Source organism: Heterodontus francisci, unplaced genomic scaffold, assembly GCF_036365525.1.
Source record: "Heterodontus francisci isolate sHetFra1 unplaced genomic scaffold, sHetFra1.hap1 HAP1_SCAFFOLD_1983, whole genome shotgun sequence".
NCBI classification, from domain to species: Eukaryota; Metazoa; Chordata; class Chondrichthyes; order Heterodontiformes; family Heterodontidae; genus Heterodontus; species Heterodontus francisci.
Genome location: NW_027140320.1, coordinates 30,001 through 35,000, shown reverse-complemented (window position 1 = coordinate 35,000; position 5,000 = coordinate 30,001).

Genomic DNA, 5,000 nt, shown 5'->3' with positions numbered 1-5,000 from the left:
CCCGGGGACTAGAGCGGCAGCAAATGCAACGTGCCCTCTTGGCGGGAGCAACTTGACCGCCCCCGTGGGGAAAGGTCAACTCGGGGCCCGGGAAAGTCGCCGAGTCCGACCCCATACACTTCCATGAGTTGGGGGTTTTGGCCTTCCCGGCCCAAGGCTCGCCTTATTTCGGCCTGCACTTTCGGAAAAGGGTGCATTCCTTTTGGTTAATGATTTCACCAGCCCGGGTCTTAGCCTCTGCCCCGACGGCTAAGTCTTTTGGTTAATGATTTCCTGCGGCTGGGACTACCCTTTCCCCCCGCCCTGCAGGCACCCGGGTCGGGAGGCCGTCGGGGGCACTTTCCGGGGCAAATCCGGACCCTTACGCAAGGGAGAGTGCGCCCCCCGCCTCGGCCGGGGGTCAGGCTGCCGCCTATTAAGCCCGACAGAAAACCCGAAAAATGGACGAAAATGGGAAAAAATCCCCATCCGAAAAAGGCTTAAAAGTCGGTTGGGCGGCAGCTAGGGTCGGTCTCTGCAGACCTGGAGGCTCGGGTGGACTCTTGGAATAAACGTCCAAGTCCCGACTTGCCACCTCCTACTACTGTGCAGATACCCCGCCAACCCCCAGCCACCCGAATGACAAGCGTCCGATCAGCGGGACGAATTTGACAACTCTGGCCGGACCTCTGGAACTCCATCCCGGGTAACCGGGGCAAATTTTTCCGCTTGATCGCCCTTCCACTGGTTAACCATTTGCCCTTTCGGACTTAGTCTCTGGACATTATTCGACGGATTTTCTGGTTAACCATTTGCCCTTTCGGACTTAGTCTCTGGGCATTATTTTCGACTTTTTGGTTAATGATTTCACACTTTTTACTTACTTTTGCGCTTTTTGGTTAATGATTACTCTGCTTACTGGTTAATTATTTGCCCTTTCGGACTTAGTCTCTGGACATTATTTTCGAGTTTTTGGTTAATGATTTCACACTTTTAACATATTTTTGCGCTTTTTGGTTAATGATTACTCTGCTTACTGGTTAACCATTTGCCCTTTCGGACTTAGTCTCTGCACATTATTTTCGACTTTTTGGTTAATGATTTCACACTTTTAACATATTTTTGCGCTTTTTGGTTAATGATTTCATACTTTTTACTTACTTTTGCGCCTTTTGGTTAATGATTACTCTGCTTACTGGTTAACCATTTGCCCTTTCGGACTTAGTCTCTGGACATTATTTTCGAGTTTTTGGTTAATGATTTCACACTTTTTACTTACTTTTGCGATTTTTGGTTAATGATTACTCTGCTTACTGGTTAACCATTTGCCCTTTCGGACTTAGTCTCTGGACATTGTTTTCGACATTTTGGTTAATGATTTCACACTTTTAACTTAATTTTGCGATTTTTGGTTAATGATTACTCTGCTTACTGGTTAACCATTTGCCCTTTCGGACTTAGTCTCTGGACATTGTTTTCGACATTTTGGTTAATGATTTCACACTTTTAACTTAATTTTGTGCTTTTTGGTTAATGATTTCATACTTTTTACTTACTTTTGCGATTTTTGGTTAATGATTACTCTGCTTACTGGTTAACCATTTGCCCTTTCGGACTTAGTCTCTGGACATTATTTTTGGGTTTTTGGTTAATGATTTCACACTTTTTACTTACTTTTGCCCTTTTTGGTTACTGATTACTCTGCTTACTGGTTAACCATTTGCCCTTTCGGACTTAGTCTCTGGACATTATTTTCGAGTTTTTGGTTAATGATTTCACACTTTTAACATATTTTTGCGCTTTTTGGTTACTGATTTCATACTTTTTACTTACTTTTGCGCCTTTTGGTTAATGATTACTCTGCTTACTGGTTAACCATTTGCCCTTTCGGACTTAGTCTCTGGACATTATTTTCGAGTTTTTGGTTAATGATTTCACACTTTTTACTTACTTTTGCGATTTTTGGTTAATGATTACTCTGCTTACTGGTTAACCATTTGCCCTTTCGGACTTAGTCTCTGGAGATTATTTTCGAGTTTTTGGTTAATGATTTCACACTTTTTACTTACTTTTGCGATTTTTGGTTAATGATTACTCTGCTTACTGGTTAACCATTTGCCCTTTCGGACTTAGTCTCTGGAGATTATTTTCGAGTTTTTGGTTAATGATTTCACACTTTTTACTTACTTTTGCGATTTTTGGTTAATGATTACTCTGCTTACTGGTTAACCATTTGCCCTTTTGGACTTAGTCTCTGGACATTATTTTCGGGTTTTTGGTTAATGATTTCACACTTTTTACTTACTTTTGCGATTTTTGGTTAATGATGACTCTGCTTACTGGTTAACCATTTGCCCTTTCGCACTTAGTCTCTGGAGATTATTTTCGACTTTTTGGTTAATGATTTCACACTTTTAACTTAATTTTGTGCTTTTTGGTTAATGATTTCATACTTTTTACTTACTTTTGCCCTTTTTGGTTAATGATTACTCTGCTTACTGGTTAACCATTTGCCCTTTCGGACTTGGTCTCTGGACATTATTTTCGAGTTTTTGGTTAATGATTTCACACTTTTTACTTACTTTTGCGATTTTTGGTTAATGATTACTCTGCTTACTGGTTAATTATTTGCCCTTTCGGACTTAGTCTCTGCACATTATTTTCGAGTTTTTGGTTAATGATTTCACACTTTTAACATATTTTTGCGCTTTTTGGTTACTGATTTCATACTTTTTACTTACTTTTGCGCCTTTTGGTTAATGATTACTCTGCTTACTGGTTAACCATTTGCCCTTTCGGACTTAGTCTCTGCACATTATTTTCGACTTTTTGGTTAATGATTTCACACTTTTAACATATTTTTGCGCTTTTTGGTTAATGATTTCATACTTTTTACTTACTTTTGCGCCTTTTGGTTAATGATTACTCTGCTTACTGGTTAACCATTTGCCCTTTCGGACTTAGTCTCTGGACATTGTTTTCGACATTTTGGTTAATGATTTCACACTTTTAACTTAATTTTGTGCTTTTTGGTTAATGATTTCATACTTTTTACTTACTTTTGCCCTTTTTGGTTAATGATTACTCTGCTTACTGGTTAACCATTTGCCCTTTCGGACTTAGTCTCTGGAGATTATTTTCGAGTTTTTGGTTAATGATTTCACACTTTTTACTTACTTTTGCGATTTTTGGTTAATGATTTCACACTTTTTACTTACTTTTGCGATTTTTGGTTAATGATGACTCTGCTTACTGGTTAACCATTTGCCCTTTCGGACTTAGTCTCTGCACATTATTTTCGAGTTTTTGGTTAATGATTTCACACTTTTTACTTACTTTTGCGATTTTTGGTTAATGATTTCATACTTTTTACTTACTTTTGCGATTTTTGGTTAATGATGACTCTGCTTACTGGTTAATTATTTGTACTTTCGGACTTGGTCTCTGGACATTATTTTCGACTTTTTGGTTAATGATTTCACACTTTTAACATAATTTTGCGCTTTTTGGTTAATGATTACTCTGCTTGCTTGTTACTGATTTCCCCTTTCGGACTTGATCTCTGGCCGTTCTTTTCGACCTTTTTGGATCAGGTTTCCACACTCTGAAATTATTTTGGGCTCACTGATTAGGCGAGATCAAGGGGGCATGCCTGGGCACTTTGGGCTCAGTTTGGGAAGGCGGCGTCCGTGTGCTCCTCCGCCCTTCCCGCACTTGCGGCTAGGTTTGCCAAACTGCGCTGACCCGCAGCCCTGCCTTTTTGCCCACGGCACGGAACGACTCAAGTCTGGCTCCGTTCCAGGCCGTTGCCTCCGGCTGCCCGCCGTCCGGCCGGCCTGGGACGTACCCCGGCTGACGGCGCCGGAGCCCCTCTAGCAGCCACCGGTGCCGCGGGCCAATGGGTCCGGGCGTTCCGGAGCTATCGGTGGGGAAGTGCTCTCCCCTTTTCCTGACGCCGTTCGCCCGAGCAGAGGTGCAGCCTGACGGGACTGCTGTCGCCTTCCGCGGCGCACCGGCCCCTTTCACCTGCCGTCGACCGCGCGGAGCTCGGACCTTCCTCCCCGAAGTTATGGCCCCGGCGCCGGAGGGTTCCCGGGGCCGGGCATTCAGCGGGGTGAGTCTTCACCTTCCCGGTCAGCCTGCGGGGTCGGTGCGCCGGCACTCGACGCGGGAGGGTCCCCTCTTTCCGTAGAGCCCCGCCCGGTGCCGATCGGCCGGCGGATTGCGGAGCGAACCGCGCCTGACCGACGGGCCTCGGAAACCCGTTGCAGTCGACGGGGGGGAACCGGACAGCGGGACGAGGTGCCGATTCCACCCGCAGATTCGATCCCGAAATCCCGCGGGATTCGGCGGTCCGACCCGACAGATTCAAACGTCGCCCGGGCGGCCCCCAGCGGTCGGGCCGGCCTGGTTCCGCCACCGCCCGATGCCCCTCGCCCCCGGCTACCGCCGACCGCGCCGACCGAGGGAATGCGGCCGGACGTCCGGCGGCAATCGGCCGGAAAGCGGTATGGCCATTTCCTACTGTCCCTCGGACGGGCAGAGGGGCGGCGCCGGGGCACTCGCGGACCAGGCCGCGCCCCTCCGAGCCCTACCGCCTGCCGTCGACCGCGCGGGGATCGGACCTCCCTCCCCGAAGTTATGGCCCCGGAGCCGGAGGGTAGCCGGGGCCGGGCATTCAGCGGGGTGAGTCTTCACCTTCCCGGTCAGCCTGCGGGGTCGGTGCGCCGGCACTCGACGCGGGAGGGTCCCCTCTTTCCGTAGAGCCCCGCCCGGTGCCGATCGGCCGGCGGATTGCGGAGCGAACCGCGCCTGACCGACGGGCCTCGGAAACCCGTTGCAGTCGACGGGGGGGGGGGAACCGGACAGCGGGACGAGGTGCCGATTCCACCCGCAGATTCGATCCCGAAATCCCGCGGGATTCGGCGGTCCGACCCGACAGATTCAAACGTCGCCCGGGCGGCCCCCAGCGGTCGGGCCGGCCTGGTTCCGCCACCGCCCGATGCCCCTCGCCCCCGGCT